At 39.1% G+C, this 22,539-nt stretch overlaps 3 long non-coding RNA genes across 4 annotated transcripts; all 3 read left to right on the top strand.

Annotated features, from left to right (window-relative positions):
• The first annotated feature begins 587 nt into the window (after window positions 1-587).
• Window positions 588-11,561, top strand: LOC128797428 (uncharacterized). Of its 2 annotated transcripts, none has more exons than XR_008434125.1 (4): window positions 588-900; window positions 3,080-3,184; window positions 5,374-5,546; window positions 10,526-11,561. It is a non-coding gene; the product is annotated as an uncharacterized LOC128797428 (long non-coding RNA). The 2 variants fall into 2 exon arrangements; XR_008434124.1 differs by having other exon boundaries at window positions 588-953.
• Window positions 11,562-11,653: 92 nt separating this feature from the next.
• LOC128797430 (uncharacterized) lies at window positions 11,654-16,955 on the top strand. Its single transcript, XR_008434127.1, has 3 exons — window positions 11,654-12,066; window positions 14,593-14,681; window positions 16,833-16,955. It is a non-coding gene; the product is annotated as an uncharacterized LOC128797430 (long non-coding RNA).
• Window positions 16,956-18,255: 1,300 nt separating this feature from the next.
• On the top strand, window positions 18,256-21,211 carry LOC128797429 (uncharacterized). Its single transcript, XR_008434126.1, has 3 exons — window positions 18,256-18,308; window positions 19,615-19,681; window positions 20,306-21,211. It is a non-coding gene; the product is annotated as an uncharacterized LOC128797429 (long non-coding RNA).
• The last annotated feature ends 1,328 nt before the right edge of the window (window positions 21,212-22,539 follow it).

Genomic DNA, 22,539 nt, shown 5'->3' with positions numbered 1-22,539 from the left:
TCCTTAGGTAATCTCACTTCATGACAACGTCTCATGTATTACTTTATGATTTTTTTTTTATTTATTTATTGGGGTTTTTGGTTGGTTTTTTTTTTGTGTTTTTTTGTTTGTTTGTTTGTTTTGTTTTGGTTTTGTTTTGTTTTTTTTTTTTGTTTTTTTTTTTTTTGCCTTTTTTAAGATCAGGAAATGATCACTGCAACAGGCTTGCAGCAAATTAGATGAGCTATAATGAAAGTCTTCTTAAGTTGAAAGCACTAAAAACCCCCACCAAGAGCCAAGCTGCAAAGACTGTTCAGATTGTCACAATAATGTATTGTTGAGTTTAACAAACGAGACACTCCAGCAGTGTTTTCTGGGTTTATAACTGCACGGCAAATTAAAAAGAGAGAGTTCTACTGTTCTATAATTACGTCCCCTTTTAAGCTCGGATTGCACCTTTCCAATTCATGCCGTTGTAATGACAGATAATACCGAGGAAAAAAGCTTTTCCCTTCTGTTTCCCGAGAGGAAGGAGATGGAGTCACTCCCTCAGGGCCTGAGGGGAGGGCATCAGTGAGGGACCCGTCCCTGAGGGAGGCAGGGGCGGCCGCAGCTCTTTCCCCAGAGCCTGGCAGAGCTCGCTGGCCAGAGACAGGAGAAAAGGAAATGTTTTGCCTGAGAGAACAAATTTTCGATCTCTGTGGCGTCAAGGACTTTAAATGATCGCGGTTAAACGTCTCCCGTGGTCACTGCTCTGGTGCTTTCCCGCCATTGAAACCTGAGGGCTCCGTTCCCACCCACCTTCCTGCCCCTCAGAGGGGAGCGAGCCTGACACACTCTTAATTTGTTCTAATTGTCTCATCAGGGGAGAACTAATGGTTCTGCTGGCAACACTTGGCTGCTTCTGGAAAACAACACCAAGTAGGTGTCGTGAACAAAGCAGACTGGAAATTCCCTGTTCCTGGAGTATCCAAGTCAGGTTTCTTCTAATATTTTCTTTAAATACAATGTGTAATTAAAACAACAACAACAACAACAAACCCAACAAAATAACCAGTGTTCCGTGCTGTTCCTGTAGCAGAGGTGATGAGAAAGCTGGCACAAAGTTGATGGATGGATTTTGGGGTGTTGTTACATTTTGTGCTGTGGGATGGTGCTGAGCAGGTGCTGTTCCGGATTACAGACATGCCAGGGAAGACAGCCTTAAGGAAAGGGTAACTGAAAAGGAGAAAAAAGATCAAAGGGTGTTCAAATACTTAGAATTTATTGGATTTTCTACTGAACTCTCAAAAGCCATGTCCCCTGATACAAGTTGAATATTGCCCAAAATATGAAAACTTCAGTTTTTAAAACCAATTTGCTTCTGAAGCAACTTCTCTGAAGGTATTTCACCCTCAAAGTCTGTTCCATCCATCTGGCTCCTTTCTACCTTCAAAAGTATTGTGAAATGTAGAAGGGCTTATCAGAGGAAATAATTATTTGTCTTTTATCATTATTTATGGGTAGATCAGTTGTGTTCTTGAGTGTAAGGAATGAAGTTACAAACATTTATGTTTTTATGCTGGAAGTAATTTTTTTAAAATGCTTTGTCTAGTAACTCATTTCTAAAATCCAGTCTACTTTTGAAAGCCTATTTCCACAGATTAAGACATTTAATATTCTAAACCTGCTTTTTATTACAAATTGTTGCAATAAATAACTTTGATCTCTGGGGGGAAAAAAGTCAAATTGTGATTATTAAATTTATGTGATGACAAATATTTAATTTTTATTTTCCTTGCACAGTTCAGTGTAAGAGACTCTCCACGCTGAATGTGTCCAATAATCTCTGGTTGGCATTTCCAGCAGGTGAAGCCTGTGTACCCAAGTCACTGCTCCTTACATTTTGAACCTTTGTTCTGCTGAAATCTTAGATAGGAACACAATTTTTAAAAGTCTTATGCCTTCTTAAGTCAAGATTCCAAAAAGCAAAATGTTCTCCTCCATTTTTTTTTAAGTACCTGAATTTTCTCAGGCTTTACTCTGTTGTGCAAAAGCTACACAGCAGAGCAAGTGCTCCAGCCACAGCTCTGAGACTGCTGGGCCTCCTCTTTTGTGCATTTGCTCTACCTTTAATACGTGGACACAAATTCTAGGGCCCTGGAGCTTTGGATTGCTTGGAATCAGTGAATGAACCCTTTGATCTAAATCTAGTGCAGGAAGGAATTACTGTTTTCATGGTCTTTTTAGCCTGAACTCCAGACACAGCTGAGTGATCTGAAGTCTTTTTTTATTAATCTACCTATATAATATTTTTTAATAGGCAGGAATGTGTCTGTTTTTTCCACTTGAAGAAACTGATGGTTGAGGGAGTTCCAAAATTGTGTTTCTGTCTGACTTGAGGGCTTGTTATGGGTCTGTGCCTTCCTTGAGGGTGAAAGCACAGACCCAGAATAGAGGTTTATGACAGAGTGTACCTTCAGGGAAAAGCAGCTACAAGTAAGTAATTTTCTATTCCCAGGTTTGGAAATTGGATATTCTTTTTATGTCAGACACAGTAGTCTATATAATAGTCTCCCAAGAGAAAAGTTACATTTCTTAAGCATTTAAGCATAACAATTTATTAAGCATACATGCATTTTGCACAGGTACTTCCTATGTGAATCTCTTTGTGCACCAAAGACACTTCCTGGCATACAAAGTTTTTCTACACCAGACTGGTGGAGCCAATTTTGCTCCAGTTTGCATCTCAGTAGAAAAATCTATTTACACCACTTGGTTTTGAAAATTATTCATAAGTTTTGTAGTTTGTTAATCCATGAGCACTCACAGCAGCCATTCTTTAAGTCTGGGCTATTGAACAAGCTCTTCTCCCTGCCTGGTATTTTAATGAAGGTTGTGGTTACTCAACTTCCTGCAAGGTCTCTGTCAAACTTGAACTCAGACTTGTTTCCATGCTGGTGAGATGACACGATGCTGTCACAGGTGATGACCAGCTCAGAAAATATTTGGTGACTGAAACCAAACCCTGAGACTGCACATACCTTCTCTGTGCTGAGCTGTTCTTAATTAATGCTGTAATGTTTATTTTCAATTTGGTGACTTTCAGTCTGATCCACAGGAACCAGGGAAGATGCTCTTCCCCTTCAAAGAATTGGGAATGGATCCGAGTCAAGGGAAGGAACCCAAAGCACACGGAAACTTTAGTCAGCCAGGGCTGTACAAGGTTGTACAATCTTTTCCCAGAAACCATCTTCTATTGCCACGAGACACAAGAAACTTCTGGTCCAGCAGGACATTTCTTTTGGTCTCATTTAAATAAATAAATAACCATTAGAAACCAAACAAACGAAACAAAGCACCCACATGCAGGGGGTCTGTCTAGTTTGGCAGAGTTTACTCCCGTTTAGGCACGAGTACTCTTAATATGTAAAAATGTGTTGTCACCCAGATGTCACCATTGCCACTGCAGGTGGTGCTTAAGCTGACAGCCCTGAGGCTTCATTCTGCTTTTCTGTGGCACTCACAAGTTCTGCTTGCACTCCAAACTTGCCTACAGAGACCACTCACTCTGTTTTCTCAGAATTACCTTAAATAGTTACTAAACTGCATCATAAACCTTGGATTTGGTGACTCCAGGATTTTCTAATTTTTTCTGGAATCTTCTGACTTCGTTGATGGGAGTGTTAATCTAAGGAAAGAGATTAATTTGCAATTGAACAGCAAAGAGTACAAAAAGATGATTTACATCTGGCAGGGTTTAGTTACAGCCTGCTGCAAATAAAACTGACAAATTACTCCTGCCAGCCCCAGCAGGGTACAAATTACACGAGTGTTTACAAGCTTCTGAGACTTTAAGTCTTTGAAGAGCATTCACTAGGGGAAAAAAGTTGAATTAAAGCAAGCAGCAATAAGACAGACATCTATATAAAGACTTAATAATTAGGTTAAATCTAAGCAAATGTGGCAGTCAAGGCAACGTGGGATATTGTATCAGCATAAGTTGAAGAAAAATTAAGCTCTTGCATTGTTTGAGATTAACTGCATAAAAGTCAAAGAAGTTAAACCAGTTTCTTTGCATGTACTGCTGTAGAGAAACCAGAGCTTTACATTTCACAATGAAGTGAAATTTATATGGTTTAAATGTTCCCAAATTTTTATGTGAGAGCAATTTCTAAATTTTATACTATTTACTTGTGGTAACATTAGATTTCACATACTTCCCTTTTTATCCTTCTATGTCCCCAATTATTTTTATTATTCACTTAGTCAACTGAATCAATTTTAGTGGATTTTCCCTTGATAAACTTAACTGAAAATAGTATTAAACTGTAAACAAAATAATAAATCCAATGTATTTTGAAGGCTGGATAAGCCATTTTAGTAAAGCATGACTTGGTTTTGCAATAAATGCACTGTTAGTTATGTTTGCCTTCAGTCATCATTCTCTGCTAAGTTTCAGAGGGATTGTCTCCTTGAGGACAAGTTAAAGTTCTTTTGATGATAACCTGCCAAAGATCACTTTACTTCTTGATCTACGAGTTGCAGGTGCTTGGAGCTTGCTTTTGGTTGCTTTGCATTCTTTATTTTCAAATGAGTAGGAGGAGAAATAGCTGCAAGTGTTCTGTAGGATGCAAATTCCCCTCATTTAATTGGTATTAAAAGCTTAAATAGTAACACTGATTTGTAGGCATTTAAATGTAGCAAGATGGACCACTCATTTCAATGCAAGTTACAGGATTTTTACATATAAGTAATATTTGTTCTTACTATTTTAATGGAATTGTTTCTCTTTTTTAAATCTTATTTCCACTCTCTTAAACTTTTACGAATGCTAATCTGATAAATCTTCTAATGCCTAGTACTCAAGTTATGTGCAGGCATTGTCCTGTTTATCTCTGCAGCACCAATAGGTATTAGGTGGATAAATATTACTACTCTCAGGGCTAAATTATGAAAGCCAAATTGGGGATGTAAGATTGTCACTTTTACAGCTGCAACTGGAACTTTGGGTCTCTCGAGGAAGTAAATACCCAACTCACCTTACTAATTCTTCTAGACTTCAGTGCTGCCTCTGCTTCTCTGATTTTATTTCTAATTTCAAAGTTTACCTACTAAATTAGAATCTCCAGGGAAAGAATTTTTGTGAGCTGCAGCCCATTACTCCAGGGGAGTGCACTTGTGCTCTCTAACAGCTGGACTGTTTAGCCTGATTTTGCTGAGGACATTTGTTTCCTGGGCCACATTATGCTAAATGCAGACTCGCCTTCCACTGAATTTTTAATGGCAATGCAATCTGCAAAATTATGTTAGATGTATATTTTTAATGATGTGAATATATTTGATCTTAATGTGCTTTGATATATTTTAGGACATGTTTAAAGGACTGTGGTCTTTTATGTACATTATCAGCAGGATTGTCTGTTCAGTCCTGACCAGACCTGTCCTCCAACCCACAGAAGACCGTGGTTTTTGTGAAACTGTTCTTGGCTATAAAATTTGGGTTGCAGAATCCCTTTTATTCCTGATGCAGAAGATGGAAAGAGCCCAATTTAATTTTAGCATCCCAAGCAGAGTTTGAAGGGCAGGTAAGTAAGAAACCCCCCACCTGTTAAACATCCCTTGGCCATCTTCATCTAGTCCCACAAATTGAACTTGCAGCTGCATTCAAAACTAAGTTCACATGCCTGGGTGGAAACAGTTTCACAAGGAAAACGTGTTAGCCATTCACATTAAGGGTTTGTTACTTTGGCTAAATCTAGAAAAAAAAAGAAACAGTAAAAATGGCAAAGAAATCAAACCCCACAGACGTTTTAGCCAAATATTGAAATAGGAAGTTGCAGGAGAAGATAATTTCAAATAAGAATGACTATGCTGCTGGTTTGGATCAAAGGCTGTGTCAGCAATGCTTCTTGTAATAATTTCAGACATTAAAAAAGGAGAATGGAAAGTGCAAGAAATAAAGAAGAATACTGGAGTTTTCTTCTTCAGGGCAGCAACTTTTAATCTCAATTAAAGTAGTCAGGCTAGCAGAGCAGCATGCTAATATTTACTACAGAGAGCCAGTGAATACAAATGACCTTTGTGGATTTGGTTTTTGCTGCTTTTCCTCCTGATTGAAAAGGACACCCAGCAGTTGTCTTAATTGGATGTTAATTGATACATATTCACAGGAAGTAGAGTCTGTGATCTTGCAGCTTGTTTGTATGAAAGAGTATAATGGAAAAAAGTGTGAGGAAGTTTTTTTAATGATCACAGTGACATAGCAGAGCAGTAGGAATTTTAAAATTATCTCAGAAATGTTTGAGGAGTCATTACTGGAACAGACTTAGCTGCATTCATACAGCTTTAATATTCTGCCTTACACATTAAAAACATAATTAAACTAAAGATAAACCTTATAATTATGACCTCATGCCTCCTGTCAGTAATATTCTCTTACATTTTCTTGAGTTCTCATGATGATATAAAAGAGGATGATGAGACAGGATGCAAACTACTCATCTTTCAAAACTATCAGTCACTATTGCCAGGTATGAAGTGTTCCCTGATGACCTGGGCACAGTCACTCCAGGAGACCCCTGTTCCCTCCTGGCTATCCTTCCACCCCCACACAGCATGGAAACATGGGAAGGAATTTGCTCAGTACTTCCCAGTGTTGGATTCAGTGGATGCAATACAGTGTGGCAGGAAAGACACCACCTTTGTCCTTGAGCATTCAAGAGCATTCAAATAACTGTGGCTTTGAGCTAAGAATTATGTTTTCATTTCTATTGCTATTTTAACTAGAACTGAGTAAACTCAAACAGCACAGCCCCTTCAAAATGCCACTGAGCGCTGAGGGAGATCCTGTCTTATTGCTTTGTTCCAGTGACACCTGTAAATGGATCCAGAAATAATGTTAAGTAATCCCTGCTTGCATGAGGATGTACTGTATGAGAACCAAGAAAGTAGAAGTCTTTCTAATTAACAAATTGCAGAAGCATTAAGAGCTGCTACACAGCAAGAGATACTACAAATCTTTTGGAAACGTGTAGTGCTTAATCCATAAATAAAGGCAGGTTGCCATAAACCACTTCTGAGACCAACTCAGCCCATCAACACCATGCAAGTGTACTGGACATACTCCTGTTCAGAAAAAAATAGTATTTAAAATGAAGCATATTGCTTCCAATGAGACTGGCTGAAAACATTTTTTTGTGTGTGTGTAAAAAGGAGGTATGAAAAATGATAGAAACTGGAGTCTTTGCAAGGACAGTCATCTAAGCACAGGTACCATGTAAAAATGGCAAGTTGTGGTCATCCTCAGTGTCTAAGAATTGACCCCTTTGGGCTTGCAGAAGTGTCTGTGTCATTCCACGAGCCAGCCAAGCCCTGCAAAGGGCACATGGAACCTCTGCATGGAATTAGCCAGAGTCTGAGGGAAATGCCTCCTGTGCTTCTCTTTCCCTGGGCTGTGCTGGTTAGATAAAGTGAAATGTCAAACTGCTGGAAGTTCAACAGTGTTCAACCGGCTGCTTTTTCTGGTTTAAATTAGGAACTGGATTGCTCTTTAAAATGGTTTCAGTTTCCTGAAGGCAGATCTCTAAAAGTCACTCTGCATGCAGAAAGCCCAGCCTCTCCTAATCCATCCTTTCTGCCTGGAACCACAGACTGACTGTAACCTGAAGAGCAGTTTCTCCAGTTGCTTTTCCTGACAGTGGCTGTGGCTCTCCCTTTAGTACAAAACCATTTCAATGTGATTGAAATGGCAGCCTGTACTGACAGACTTTAATGTGTTATTTTTGGAGTACTTGTCTGTCCTTACCTGTGCATCTGTCCCAGTGCTACTCTAATATATGCAGACAGAAGGTGTTTAGTGTTTAGGTGTGTGATAAGCTGGCATCCCTTAGTGCATATATTTCCTGGAAGGTACAGTGGAGTCTATAGGAACAGGCAGGAGAGGCAATGTAGAGTTGAGAAGCAAAAAGAAAGCGAGGCAGCACTGAGAAGGTGAAGTGTTTATCTGCCAATTTTAGTTTCCAGTGTATTTAATACTTTATAATGTTAGTTGCTTGGAAACCAGTGTTTTGTGCCCTTTTGCTGCTTGGCAGAAATCACTCTAATTGGCATGTTTCTAGCACTGTCACTACTGGCAGTTTGCAGCATTTTTTTTTTTCTCCAGAAGCAAAATTTTTCTTTTACATGAATGATGGCTCACATTAATTAGACAGCAGTCATGGGGAAAGACAGCCATTTAAGTGTATGGATGTATGAACTGTTATCTCTATCATCAATCACTGGGAAGACTGCTATTCCTATCAGCATTTCTGCCTTTCCAGAGGCTGTTCCTTTGAGTCTCAAATCCTTTCCTTTTAGGCAAAAATACTTCTTTATGCTTTGAGATTTCTTGAGTGGAAATAGTTCATCTTTATTTGATTTCACTACTTATCTAAACAGAACAGTGTAATTCCACATTCCTGGTACCCCAATGCCACATTGTCACTGCATGCTAGAACAATGCTGACATGTAAAATGAGGTTTCTGTTATTTAGCAGTAAAATGTCATTGCTCTGTAAATACCTTAATGTAGTAAAGCAAGCCATTAAGTTATGAGAATTGTTTTCTACTTTCACATGAAAATCTTGAAGCAGCATTATTTCCTGGTGGAGGATCCTGAAATTCCACTTAACAAGCAGTGAGTTTTTATTGGTACTATGAACATAAAGTCATTATTGTACATTATTACAGCTAGAAAATGGAAACCCCAGAAATCGCCACATGATTTTTTTTTATTTTGAAGATTTGGTAATAGCTTACCCACAGCTTTTTGGAGAAAAATTTAAACAAAGCTCTGAAATCTCACAGGTCTATTTTTCTGCCCTTTATCAGTACAAAACTGACTCTTTGGTGCTGCTCTGGAAGTACTTCACCCACTCACCTTTGTTTATGTACTCCTCCTGAGACAGGTTTTTTGTAACTCCTAGAAGCCAAATGTGCTTGGGCTTCTCAGTGTTAGAGAGCCTCCTCATTTTCCAACGAGAAGTTCTTATTTCACAATGGAAGCAACATCTGTGTTTTAACATCTTTGTAGTTCATTGAACAGCACTCTGAGACACTTTAAATATGCAGTACTACATGAATGCATCTACCTGTGACATCTCCTGTCACAGTGTGGGTGGTGTTTTGACTGTTGAAGATCTTTATTTCCTGCCACACAACCTTCTGTGACTGTACCACAAATTTGCTGTCTTATTTGAACTTGTTTTTTGACTGATTTCCTGGTCAGATTTCCATGGATAATGTGCATCTTTCTCATTATGCAAATCCTGGTTTTGTTTTTTAAATAGACACTTGAGTACAGAATATTGTACTTATCTGCAGGAGAATAAAATGGGAATCAACATCTGAAACAATGTGGGTATTCCAGATTGTTTGTGTGTCTTCAGACAGATGTTGATGTGGTGCTACTTGAGTTCCTTGGCAGAATCATCAGTGATTCAGCCTGGTAAATGATCACAGATGTCTGAGTTTCTGGGGGTTGGTACCTGCATTTAATAGATTTTTAATGTCCTTATCATCTGGTCTTCACTAAATTAAAGAAAAGTGGGTGAATGAATGTTTACCCATTTGGTTCTTAGTATGTAATTCTTCAAGCATTGAATGGGAGCAGTCACCACTGTGTTCCTGATTCCTTGTGTGGGCATCTCTAACTTGGCTGTGAACACTACCAAACCAAAATTTATAATTCATTTGCATTAGTATTCATATTTGAACTGTGAGTAGTTGCAAGCTTTTTCTGTCCACTTGCTGAGCTTTTAGAGCATGACCCAAATGCAGAGCTCAATAGTAGGACTTGCTGGCTCAGGCTCACTGCCACGTAAATTCAACTTCAGGGCTTTTGGTAATTTCAGAAATAAATTTCAGGATAATGTGTGTGCCCTGTAATAACTCACTGAATAATTTTTAAGTGAACAATGCCCTAATTCTCCTTTGCAATGAGACTGCCTTACACTGCTCAGGAAAGGTGATAGAACGATCCTAATATAAATAAATTTGGGACATACTGGCATGGATATAAATTGTAATGTTGAATGTAATGCCCTGCAGTACTGAGTGGAATGGTCAGCAGCTCCAGTATTTGCTGATAAGAGAATGGAACTGGTGTAAATCAGTATCACTGCTGACAGTTTATAAGAAATGCAGGGTTTGCTCTCCTATTGTTCTGTGTGTGCTCTGTAAATAAGAAAAGCACTGTGTACATATGGATTTTCCTTTACCTTGGCAGTTCCTGCAGTTTCACAATTATTTGCTATTTAGCTGTTACAGCACCTTGTCAGAAAGTTAAGGGACATGGAAGAATTGTTTTAGCCATTAGAATGCAGCAACAGCTCCAGTGGAGTCTGATGTGTTCTAAAGCAGATACATTCAACATATATTTTGGGGGATTGGAAGGATTTAAAAAAAAATGTGTCCTATTTTATGAAATGGTGGCTAAAAATTTCCATGATCAGAGAAATATATATGTATACATTGCTTGATAGCTACCTAATTACTTTTTTTACTGCTTGAAATATTTGTTCACCAGGAATCTTCAGCCCCAGGGAGAGAATCAAGCTGTATAAATTGTTTGCAACTCCAGCCTCAGAGAACAGGGCAGAGGGAGATGAGCAGGAAGAGTGAGAGGCTGAAGCACTTGGTGACACCAGGATTGCATCAAACAGTAGAGCAGCCAAGGACTTTGCAATTTTCTTTCCATTTTCCTGGCTAATCTGTTCAGGCTGGAGCCAAACCCGCTGAGCTGGGCAAGGGTTTGGCATCACATCAGTGCTTTAATAACCATCTCTCCCCTGAATTTGTTTTTTACACACCGTAGATCTGACATTATCAACTATAAAATTCTACCTTCTGCAACAAATACAACCTTATTGTGATTTCTTTGAAGGCAGTGCAGATGACCCGGGGTACTTAAGCAAGTAGAAACTATGCAAAAAAACCCTAGTAAATATCTAGCTTGTCCTTACCCTGATGAAAAAGTTTCTGACATTACTATCGCACTAAGACAAATTTAGTATTTCCTTTTATTTTTATGAGTAATTTCTTAATCAAAGGCACCAAGAATCCAAAATCTTAGCAGTAAAAGTTCAATTCCCCAACACTTTAATGGTCAATTAACTGATGACCTTGAGTCTCTAAAGGATTTCCAGAGTAATTTAGTAAGTGCATAGTTACACCAAGTACTGAAAATACACTTGGAACCAATTTTCTGTATGTGCAGTGCACTGCTGGGTCACTCCTTTGTGCATGTCTTTGACCCTTATCTGTAATAATATATTCCTGCAGAGAAAACTGGAATTATTCCACACTACATTATTACTGCTCAGAAAACTCCTTTAATGTTCACACTGATAAAGATATTAATGTAGTAGAATTAGACATATCCTTTTGTCTGAACGGCACTTGAAAATCTCTGTTGTGACTACAGTTGACTGAAGCTCAATTACTTTAATAAATGTATTCCAAATTTCACCTTGATTACATTAGCATTTTAATGAAGGATTCTTGCCTACTTGTCAAATAGGCAGCCCAGCTAAATTTATTAAGTTATTGTATAAACAGGGTATTGTGATGCCTGAATTTAAATGGAGAAATATTTGATGTCATGTTCCAGCAATATGTGGTAAATCTACAGTGTAGAAGAGTGCATTGGTTATCTCTGTATTTTAATTTTGAGTTTGTTTTACTGGGGGTTTTTAAAGAGCCCATGAACCTTGAGAATCATTCATAAATACCCCAAAAAGATGAAATTATGGGTAGGTATTTTGGTGTATTTAATCCAAATGGTTATTACAGCTCTTTTATATGCTGTGTTGCTGTTTAATGTTCTGTTTTATACTTCTTTTGCTGTAGCTGAGAAGGAAGGAGGGAGTCATCTTCTCCCTTTGAGAACTGGGGAATTTGGTGCCTGAAATTACAGAATCACAGAATGTGCTGAGTTGCAAGGGACCCCCAGGGATCACAGAGTCCAGCTCCTGGCCGTGCACAGGACCATCAGCAAGAGACCATCATCATATCCTGTGCCCAAGAGTGATGAGCACCTTGTGGCCTTTGGGTGCTTTAACTCCTCTGGTAAGAAAAGATAGTTATTACTTGTCAGTAAAACAAATGAGGCCCAGCTTTCAAGCCTGGATTGTGTTTAAAAGAATCAATACAGTCTCATTCAAAAGTCAGCAGCACATTCACTGGCAGGGATGTGTCCTGCAGTGTGGGGTAAGATGCTCCCTGGACTTGGATTTGCTGCTACATCCTTACTTACCATTTTACTCTGAGGCTGCAGAGTACCTGTGTGCCAAATCCCTTTCACTGCCATCATTTTTGCTTGTTCTATTTTTTTTTAACCTCTATTATTATCCCACAGGCAGCACAGCAGAGTCATTTCTTATTTCCTTCTCCTGCAGGAATACCCTGCCTGTTCCCTCCAGCTCACTGACAGGCTGCACTGGCACCTTCCCTTTTCCTCAACAGTGCAGCCTCCCAAGAGCATGTGGAATTCAGCAGTGAACAGGCAGCTGCAGGACAGTGACGGCTGAGCTCACACTGTGAGTCCAGTACTGCTAGAAATTAGAAATTAGGATTAGACAGGGTGGTTTTGAACCAAGGACTGGACAAAGTCATGCCAAGCTCAAGACATTCAACAGTTCACCTGTGTGATGCTGAAAGAGATAAGGGAAAGTTCTCCCAGTTCATACTGGGGAATTGCTGTCCTTTGTTATCATATTGCAGAGGGAGATACTAATGTTGAACTCTTGAATATAGAAGAAATCACCTTTAAAAGTTAAGTTGGTGGGCAACAGAGAAATCAATCAATTCAACAGTGTAGGATCAGAACACTACCCAAGTTGTGATGATTTTTGGCAGGCATTACCTCAGTTCTGTGAAGCAAGGTGGAGAATACTTTCATATACTTGGTCAGGAATGACTGAAGAGGAAGAGCACACAGAAAGCAGCCCAGTAGGCTTGGGGCACATGAGAAAACTGAGTTCCACCCAAATATTCCTCTGATGTGGAGGAGTCAAAGGAACAAATAAACATGTAAGTCAGCTCAGAGGGCTTTGGGTGATCTGAGGGCAGTGATTTTAAAAAGCAACAGTTTCCAGTTTCTGTCATTCCTTGCTATTGAGGTGGTTCCCTTGGATGGACTTGAAAGGGATGATGCTTAAAGTCTGGGTAAGTGAGCAGCTGTAAACTTTGCAAGCGTGGGGGGAAACGTGCTTGAAGTGGTTTTAAAAAAGAGAACCTTTAGAAGACAGGAGGAAGGTGAGTGAACTCTGAAGAGGTTTCACAGCTACCTCAGAAATGAAAAGAAAAAACCTGGTGAGCTTGTGCCATGTTTTTGTTTCCCCAGTGTGGGACCCTCACAGCACTAAGAATAAAATAGAAGCAGAAGTAGCTGGGTTTCTTCACAACTCCACCCCTATCACTTACAACCTTCTTCAGGTCTTCTCTCCATTTGATCATTGAATTGTCTTCAGTCCTTTGGCTCCCACTGTACCTCTATTGCCCATTGTAACACTGGAGTTGTCCTCCACCTACCAGCCCTCACTGGGTGATGATTAAATCCTTGCTCAACAGGACAGGGAGACTTCTGGAGGTTACAGACCTTTGGAGTTTTAGTGCCTCAACAGCTCATCCACCTCCAGCAGCCTTTTCTCATCACTTTGCTGTGGCTTTTGTCACTCCCAAGTACCACCCTCCTCTCATGAACTGACTCTCAACTTGGAAAACTCACTCTCCACAGTCATCAGAGATGCCATTATGCTCTAATCATGAACTGAGACAACAATATGTAGCCATTAATTAAAAAAAAAAAAGGAATTTAAATATCTCCTGAGAGTACAAAAAAAAAAAAAAAAAAAAAAAAAAAAAAAAAAAAAAAGAAAAAAAAAGGAAAGTAACAAAATATTCCTGAGAGACAGTGTGATGGAAGAAGAAAACAAAAACAGGTCAAAGAGACTCATGCAGTGAATGAGCAGCATCCACAGCCTGCAAAAAGCTCAGTTTTCTGTTACACTGCTTTGGCCAAGACTCTTCTCACTGGGGTGAATCTTTTCAACTTAATCTTTTCTATTTCTGTGCCGACAACATGGTAACCCAGGAAAAACTGAATTTGAAGCACATCTTGAAACTCTGGCCTCAAGTATATAATCCTACCAACTCCAGTGGCATGATTCCAACAGAAAACAAGTGAAAACAAGAATGGAATGCCAGCAGTGTGTCAGCATCTCTTCTCAAACAAATCAGTCACATTATTTCCTCTGCCTCCAAATCTGGTTTCACATAAATACTTAATTGCTAATAATAAGCAGTAGTATAAATTTGTGAATACAAATAATACTGTATTTATCATTTATAAATGATAAGCATATTAGAAATAAATGAAAACTATATGTCCTGGTAAACATAGAACTATCCAACTTTCAATATTAATAAATGCTAATAAGTGCAGTCATTAACAATTTAGAAATGCATCTAAGTATTCTTTGAAAAGCTAAGAAGGGGATGAAGTGTGATGAAAACAATACACAGTTTTATTTGTTCTACCTTCATTTCACATACTCCTTTTTTAACTTCAGTCTTTCTTCTTTCCCACATGAGAAAGGAAAGAAGAAATAAAAGATGACCTTACAGTGGTTTATTACTGTTTATGCCAGTGTCTGGATTCCAAACCACCTTGGAGCAGAAAGGTAAGTTTGAAGGAAGATTCATGTCCTACCCTCCATGGTAGGACATGAGTGAAACCCACAGTAACAAAAACCCATCACAGGTACACCCAGAGCTGCTGTTCAGCTGCTGGAATTGTATTCTGAGAATTCCAGGACTTGGTGGTGCTGTATTTACTGACAGCAAATTTTAACATTAAATGATTGAATCCTGAAGAACACCTTGTATGTGTATGTGCTGAAGCACAATCATTTGCCTTGCTGAGATTCACTCAGCAAGCTCTAAACTGCATAAAATGTTTTATGTGATGCAGCTTTCAGGACTGGGCTCATTTTAAGAAAAGCATGTGAAAATTAAAATTCAATCAGCCAAGGTAAAAGTGGGCCTATGAAAGAGAGAGAGAAGACAGTGCTTGTACCATGTTTGTTTCTCTGTAGCTTGGATTAGTCACTAACACAGTCTGGTCTGTTCGAAGTTCATGAACCCAATTGCTCAGCAAATGTATCTTTATATATTTACATGGAACAAGTTGAATGCCAAAAATAATCTTGGTTTGGAAAAAGATGAGCTCAACATTATAAATTTGCACACTGTTTTTACTTAAATGCAAAACTTAGAAGCTCCTATAGAATCCAAATCCCCAAGAATCCACACCATAATGGGACAAATGTCAAAATTCTCCTAGATTTGAAAGCACAGGGCACATCATCAAGATAACCCCATTGGAAATTTCACATCCAAAAATATTCTTTGAGGACACAGAGTTATGTATCAATACTAGAAAAACCTTGAGAGATGCCTAGAACCCACTGGGACAATTAAAGCTCCTTCTACAGAAATAATTGGATGTGTCTGTTTGAGCCCACATGGTGCCAGCTGGGCTTTTTCCCTGACTAGAATGTAACATGTTGGTTTCTCCTCTTTGCAGTGAATGCCTTTTCCAACAGCTCTGTGCCACACACTGGCTTTTGGAAGCTTTGGCTCTCAAATCCATCAGTTTGACCTATTCCATACTGACCTGCTGGAATCCATGGGGAAGGAGCATGGTGCTGGGGATCTTTTGTCCTTTGTATATTGTTGTTTCTCTTCTTTCAAGAAGTAATAACCGTTTCAGTGGAATGTTATTAATTCAGTGCCATGCACCATAAACAAATCCTGGACTGACTTTGTCCCTGTGCAGTCAGCAGGGAGTGGTACAGTCAGACCAGCAGCACAGCATTCTCCTCTCTTATTGCAGCTTGCAGAACCAGGAGAAAATACTGAGATCACAGCCAAATCTGTGTTTTCTTCCCTTTTTCTCTTTTGGCCAATAAATATGCAAATTAAATGCATTTAGTAATAGATGTATGTATATTCCTACAGCCTTCCTTTGAAGGGTTATCCCACTGAACTCAACAGGAATTCCATATACATAATCATTACAGAACAAAGCCAGCTATTAAGTGATATTTAGTAGCTGATTTTATTCTATCAATTATGTATGACAGTGATGGGTATTTTGTAAAAGATCTCTTGCTTCTGAACTTTTATACTGACAGAAGTAAATAGTAATTTAGGTTTTCAACATTTTTTTAGTCAATACAATAATATTGACATAACGTGCATTTAAATTATTCATGAGTGGTTGGTAACAGTGAAAAGAAGAACAGTGAGCAGTTTAGGCTCTGACTTGCAGGGTAAAGCTCTCCAAAGCTGTTGTGTTTTCTGCCTGTGTTCTCAGCCAAGACAAAATGTGTCTATGTATAGCAGAGACATAAGAGTAGCATTATGTAGAATTAGCCTGAGAAATTGGAGGACAGAAGCAGTCCTGGTGTGTGTGGTGAATGGCTTTTTGACCCCTTTACATATGGGGACCAAACAATAGACTGAGATAAAGGAGAGTTTGTCAGCAAATCTCCCAGGTACAGGCTGGCAGCAGAGTATAAATGCACAGAGCCCTGGATTTTCCCCAGGTTTTCCAGTTCTGCAGCTCCTGGTTGCAAACTTCCTTTTGCCTCTGACCACTTGATAGACCTGACAGAGTCTTTATCTGCTGGCTCTCAATGCAGTTCACTACAAAATTAGGTGATCTTAAATCTTTTTGTTTCCTTCCAAGTCAAACTGGACCAGAAAGGCAGTTTACCATTTAGTACTACTAATTACCTTTTAATTGATATTTATATTATCATTATTAGGCTGACAGCATGCTCTGCTACACTCTAAATTACTGCTCAGGAAGGAGCTCTTGGAGCCATTTGGAAAGAGTTCTGGGACTGTTCAGGAGCTGTCAAAAAGGCAAGAAGAACCCTAAGAATGAAGAGGAGGCTAAAAAGAAAGTATTTATGGAAAATATAAATATTTTAAAGCACTTAAGAACTTTAAGAACTTTATCAGTTTCCGTCCTTCCCATTCAGCCAGTAGTAAAGTTTCACAAGTAGTAAAGTTTGACTGAAAAAAAAGTGGTGAGATATGGTAAAGATCTGAAATGACTTCCACATGAGAACCAGTTAAACAGACTGAGGCTCTTCAGGGCAGGAGAGAAATGGCTGGAGACAAGGTTATGACAGATGTCTCTAATGTCATGGAGTGCATGGGAAAAAAGTGATTAGAGAGTGGTTATTCACAAGTTCCCTTGACACTAGATTTACTGCACACCAAATTAAATTATCTGGCAGAAAATTTAAAGCAATGGGAAGTGTTTTCAAGCATGATTAAATTTAGGAACTCATTGCTACAATATATTGCTGGAACTATATTCAAGTGCAAATACAATTTAACAGACTAGAAGGAAAAACAATTAATGGATTACATGTACAGCTGCCTTGTAGCCTCATACCCCAAATTCACAAATCTTCATGTAGCTCATACAGACATAATTTTGAGAGCATACACAACCCTAACCCACATGGGTACATATTTATATTTCAAAGCTGGGAACGAGATTCTGTAGCAGGCAGATAATCTGTAGATACAGCTGAGCGTGACTCTAACAGAAAGATTTCTTTTAAGAATTCACGACTCAATACAAGGCCTTTTGTCCAGTGGTACCTTTGCTTAGATAAATTGGATTTTTCAGTGCTTGGTGGCTGAGTGAGGAGCTGCATTAGTGCAAAGGTTAAAATGTTACATCATGCTGACAGAGGTAAATGTTGAAGCTGCAGTGGTGGCAGCTGTGGTAGAACAACAGGTCACTGCTGAGGAAGTACCATTTATCACTCAGTCCCCACCCAGTCAGTCAAAGGTTTTACAGAGCAATTAGAGTTCTAAGCTTGCTTTCTTCACCCCATTTTAAGAAAAATTAAAAATCTCATTTTCCACAGACAGGGAGTATGTGATCCAAATGTACAAAATGAAAGCCTAATTTTTCATGGCTCCTGTGTCACGAGCAATGTATGTGTGCAGACCAGTTCAGATGACATTTTCTTCACAATGCAAAGGAAAATGTGGGACTTGTATGAAAGATTAAACAATAACTGGATTTTTTTTCCCCAAAGCTTTCCAGCAGTTTAGATTTGACTTCCCCATAAAAAAAATGTATTTTTTAAAAGAGGATATAAGTATTTGTGCAAAGAATCTTCCTTATAAAACTTATTCCTGAATTTGGGACTTTTCTTTTAGGTTGATCAATGCCTCTTCAACTGATTTATCACTGTTAGATCTTTGCAGAACAGGTAAATATAGTACCCTATTTCACAGATGATTAACTAAGGCATAGATATCAAAGTCAGGTGAAATTACTAAATCCTTCTTTGCCTTTTTCTCTTTTCTAATTAATGTCTGACTAGCTCAGATCTATGGAAGTTAATATTTCAAAAATATTATTATTAATACAGACAAGCTTGATTATTTGTCTTCAGTTGCTCCAGGTGGAGATGAATGAAAGGACTGAGCTCTTCCAAGCAGGGCTCTGACTTTTACCATGTAAAAATCGCTTGGGCTGCTATTTAACACAGCCACCATTCAGCAGCCATTTCCTCTTCTGTATGCAGTGCTGCCCAAAAAGATAGGAAAAGGACCTTTTGAATTTGGGGATTACAACTTCAAGGTGTGTTGTGTGCTCAGGGAAATGTCACTTATTACCATGTGGGACACACCAAGCACCTCAGAGGATGATCTAGGATATGACAGCTAACACTGGGATTTCTGCCAAGGAGTGTGACAGGTGTTTTACTGCATGAGTGATTGGAGGGAATAAGACAGAGAAAATGGGTGTGTCTGTCTCTCCAGGGGATTGGCACCAAGGCAGGAATGAAGCAGCAGTAGGAAGGACAAAGATGTTAATTTGAAGGAAAACAGTGAGTTAAATTGACTTTGCAAGAATGGAGAAGAAAAGCATTCAACTTGAGGTGGGAGGCAGCAACAGTAAAGGGTATTTTTGGAGAGATATCTGCTCAAAGAGGGGGAGTCTGGAAACTGCAGCCAGTGAAGGGCTGCTTGAGGGTGTCTGGAGTGGTGGTGGATGCTGATAAGGAGACACAGAGATGTAATTAGATACCTGATGGTGTTAAATGCATTAAATTCCACATGACATTTAAAAGAAGAATACCAAAGTGATACAGTAGGTTTAGGAATTCACCAGACTTGACAGCTGTGCCACTAGCACAGCATGGCACTGAAAACAGACTCTCTTCATAATCTACCTTATTTTCTAATACACTATTTTTATAAGCATCTAATGTAAAAAATATTTATTGTCTTCTACTTGATGGCTGGGGTTTTTCACAGCTGAAAGAACAAAGGTTATCTTTTCAACAATGATTAATGAATTAGGTGCATTTGTATTTGCATACCTATCTTGAAACCTGTCTAAAAATCTGCTTTTCTTTTAAGAAACTTTAATTTTCAGGAATACTAAGTAGCATGTTTCTTTAGGATGTCTCATTCAGGGCAGCATAAATTGCATCATCTCTGGAAGAGAGAGCTCAATCACTACTGAGTTGGCAAGATTTTACAGAATAGTTTTTGTCATCCCTACAGGTAAAACATGAAGAGGTGTCAAAAGATGTCCATAAACAAAAAGATGGTTAAGAAGGTTGGACTGCAGGTATGTTACCTGATGGGTTTCTGAATAACAAGGGAAAACAACTCATCAGAACAGAGTTTATGCCTTTTTTCTTTCTTTATTCTTTATTCTTTTTTTCCCCCCAAACAACCTAATTCAGCATTCACTAAATTCAGATAATAGCTGCATTTTATTTTTTTTTTTTTTGCATGGGTGGCAGAATAACCATTTTGCTGCTGTACAAGCAGTATGTACAAGCAGTATGTACTGTCTGGAAAATACTCCATAAATCTTGCTGTTGCAAATGGAAGAAATCTTGTGCTCCAGCAGCTTTGTAGAAAAAGCAATGTTGTATCTTATTCCTGTGGAATAAGTGTTTTTTTCTGTAGTCTCTCTATAACATTTCCAGCTAACATGAGGTGTGTTCCCTCATCACTCAGCTCTGTGGTGGTTTCCACAGCTATAAGATCAACATAACAAAGCATTCTTACAAATAGACTTTGGTGGTGGGTTTTTTTTTCCCCTTGCGGTCAAGAGAAATAAATTTTATACCAGGATAGCTCCATCAAGTGTGTAATATTAAGAGGGTTTTATCAGCACCTATAGAATGTCTCACATCCTGGAGAAGGCACAGTGTACATTATTTTAAAGGTGGTCATGTCCTAGGGTTTGCTGCCAGAAGAGCTACAAAGTGAACTTGCCATTCATTAAGGACCATGAGAGTGTAACATCAAGGAAGCAGAGGCCCAGAAGGCAGGGTGAGGGCACAGAACTGGTTCTGAAGCACATGATGTGCTGTACAGACTCAACCCTCTGTATGCAAAGCACTTGGCATGCAAATGTCAGGGAGCATTTTCTGACACGAGAGCAGCCCAAGCCACAGAAACCTTGCAGCACTTTTAGTACATCCCAATGCAATGTGAGATCACTTCCCGGCCAGGATGTGACTGGAGTGAAAGATGATAATAATCCAAATTCAATATCATTTACCATTTTTTTAATGCATCAAATTATTTCATAAATTTGAGTTTAAAAACCACCGCCTGTACATTATATTAAATTTTGATTTTTAGTGAGAATAAGAGGTCTTGCTGTATGTTCTGAGCAATACTGGTGCTTGCCACAAAATGGTTACTACAGGATGTCAGTTTCTTGCTTTAGCTGCCCTGAAAGCTCTTCCATTAAAAGCAAATCCATCTCATTGCCAATATGAGGCAGAAGATCATGAAGAAGTAGTTTGATCCTTACATACACCCCAGTGAGCCTTGAGAGGTAGAAAGAGACTGGTTTTTGTAACTCTTGTAACACAACTCATCTTCCTTTTGACCAGATTTTGTTTTCAGGCCTTTTAAAGATGAATTTATGTGATTTGACATTAAAATAAAAATATAGGAATGATGATGGACAGTTCTATGACTGTGTACAAAAAATACATTACAGGTTAACTATTTACAGCAGTGTTTTGGGGTTATTTCTGAATGGCTGCTCTAGGCATATATGTTGGATATATTTACTCTGCACATTTTAATCCTTTTCACACAAAAACTGAATAATAAATTCAGCCTGCACACAGTCTGCAGTTTGACTCTAAAGATTTTCTTACCTACAGCCTAAAGTTGATACAAAATGTGAACACTTTTTTTATATTTGTAAGATAGGGATGTATACAGGATACTGCAAAAGCTGGTAGTAATGCCCACAGGCAGAACATAAAATATGTTCTTCACATTCATTGTTTTCTGCCTTCCTTAATGTCTTCCCAGTTAACTCTGCAGAAGTACGAGCATGTTTAAAACACAGATTGGTTTTGGTTGGTTGGGCTAGTTTGGTTTTTTGCAGCAGGCAGGAAGGGTGATATTGTCAGGAATAACAGGCTCTGAAACAAAAGAAGTGTTTTGGAAGTGACATGGAAAGATTAAGACAGCTGGGCATGAGAACTGAAGGAGAACGTGATGAAGATGGACAAAACTGATAAGGAGGCACAGAACCCCTGGGTAGCTTTGACGTTGCCAGCACAGAACAGATGTGTTCAGCTCCCTGTGCCAGCCCTGCCCTGCCAAGGGCTGCCTGTGAGGACTGAAATCTCTGTTCCTGCTCCGACAAGGCTGGTCACCCCTCTCGTGGAGACACAAAGCCATGGCAGAGGCGTTGCTTTCCCCAGGCACTTGTCTCGTTTACAATGGGGCTGGTTTTTCCATGCTCTGCCTGCCAAGGAAGATGAATCACAGAGGAACACTTGACTGCTGCGTGCTGCTTGTCTTGGCTCTCTCACGAAGTGAGAAAAACAAACAAATATGAGCAGTGTAGTGTAAGAATGCACAGAGCAGAACTTCCCTTCTCAAAATAGTGCATGGAGGGGCTATAGAAGGGTTGTGTGTGACATGATTCCAGCTACCTGGATAATCCAGCCAGGTATAAGGATTTGGCCGTACATCCACACCAGCAGGACACTTCTAAGTGTAGAACTGGCCCTGCTGAAGCTGAGAACCATGAGTTTCCTTTTCTACTGGTTTAATGAGGAAATTTCTCACCCCTTCCCTCCTATCCCAGTAACACATATCCTAAACTGGTGGGAGGCAGCTCTTCCTGATGATGTGCTGCCAAATGCCAATGATGTGGCTTTGCAATGGAAGCCACAGCCCAGTCATGCACAGACTAGAAAGGTTTGGAACATCAGTCTTCAGGACTGTCAAAGCAGCACTGCAGAATTTAGACAGAACATTTAAAAATGGCAGTCTTTTCACAAGAGTTTTATTTTTATTGTAAGGTGTAATTCTCTTCCTGTATCTCTGCATTCAGAGTGAAATGGTAGAGGCTGCGTGTTGCAGAGCACTTACATCAGTGAGATTTATCTCAGCACATGGAGAGAGGAGAATGATGATAGCACAGGGAAAAGGGAT

The sequence above is a fragment of the Vidua chalybeata genome, chromosome 18, assembly GCF_026979565.1.
Source record: "Vidua chalybeata isolate OUT-0048 chromosome 18, bVidCha1 merged haplotype, whole genome shotgun sequence".
Lineage (NCBI taxonomy): Eukaryota > Metazoa > Chordata > Aves > Passeriformes > Viduidae > Vidua > Vidua chalybeata.
This window is presented reverse-complemented; position numbering and strand designations above follow the sequence as displayed.